Genomic DNA, 1,178 nt, shown 5'->3' on the forward strand with positions numbered 1-1,178 from the left:
TCCCATGCTGTTAGATACCTGTCCATTTCTTTTAGGTTTTCAAATTTATTAGCATATAGGTTATTAAAGTATTCCCTTATAATGTTCTGGTTCTTTTTGGTGTCTGTTGTTATGTTTCCCCTTTCATTTTTGATTTTGTTGTTTTGGAGGTGCTCTTTCTTTTGGTTAACTGGGCTAGCAGTCTGTCAATATCATTTATCTTTTCAAAGAACCAGATCTTGGATTCGTTGATTCTTTTTATTGTTTTCTTTGTTTCGATTTCATTAATTTCTGCCTTGATTTTTGTTATTTTTTCTTGTCTGCTGGGTTTGGGTTTCATTTGTTGTTGCTTTTCAAGTGTCTTGAACTGCAATGTTAAGTCATTTATTTGTGTTCTTTCTGATTTTTTGATGTAGGCACTTAGAGCTATAAACTTCCCTCTAAGGTCAGCTTTCAGTGTATCCCAGAGGTTTTGTTGTATTGTATTGTCCCTTTGCACTTAATTCCAGGATCCCTTGTTGATTGTAAGCTTTATTGCGTTGTGGTCTGATAGAAAGAATGGAATTATTTCAGTCTTTTTGTATTTGTTGAGGTTTGTTTTCTGCCCCAGTATACTGTCAATCTGGGGGAAGGTTCCATGGGGTTCTGAGTAGAAAGTATGTCCTTTGGTGCTTGGGTGGAATACTCAGTAGATGTCTGTTAAGTCCATTTGATATATGGTATTGTTTAATTCAGATGTCTCTCTGTTAACTCTCTGCCCTGTTGACCTATCTAATGGAGATAGTGGGGTATTGAAGTCCCCTACTATTAATGAGTTGGGATTAATCCAGGTCTTAAAGTCCTGTAGTATTTTTTTTATGAAGTTGGGTGCACCAGGATTTGGTGAATATATGTTCATGATTGTAATATCTTCTTGGTTTATTGTCCCTTTTATCAGAGTGAAGTGGCCCTCTTTATCTCTTCTCATTAGTTTTAGTTTAATGTCTATTTTGTCAGACATTAGAATTGCAATGCCTGCTTTTTTCGTAGTACCATTCGCTTGGCATATTTTTTTCTATCCTTTCACCTTAAGATAGTGCCTGTCCTTGAAAGTGAGATGAGTTTCTTGCAGACAACAAAAAGATGTGTTTTATTTCTTAATCCATTCACCTAGTCTGTGTTTTTTGACTGGTGAGTACAGTTCATTAACATTTAAAGTT

The sequence above is a fragment of the Nannospalax galili genome, unplaced genomic scaffold, assembly GCF_000622305.1.
Source record: "Nannospalax galili isolate Female #2095 unplaced genomic scaffold, S.galili_v1.0 scaffold365, whole genome shotgun sequence".
In the NCBI taxonomy this organism is placed as follows: domain Eukaryota; kingdom Metazoa; phylum Chordata; class Mammalia; order Rodentia; family Spalacidae; genus Nannospalax; species Nannospalax galili.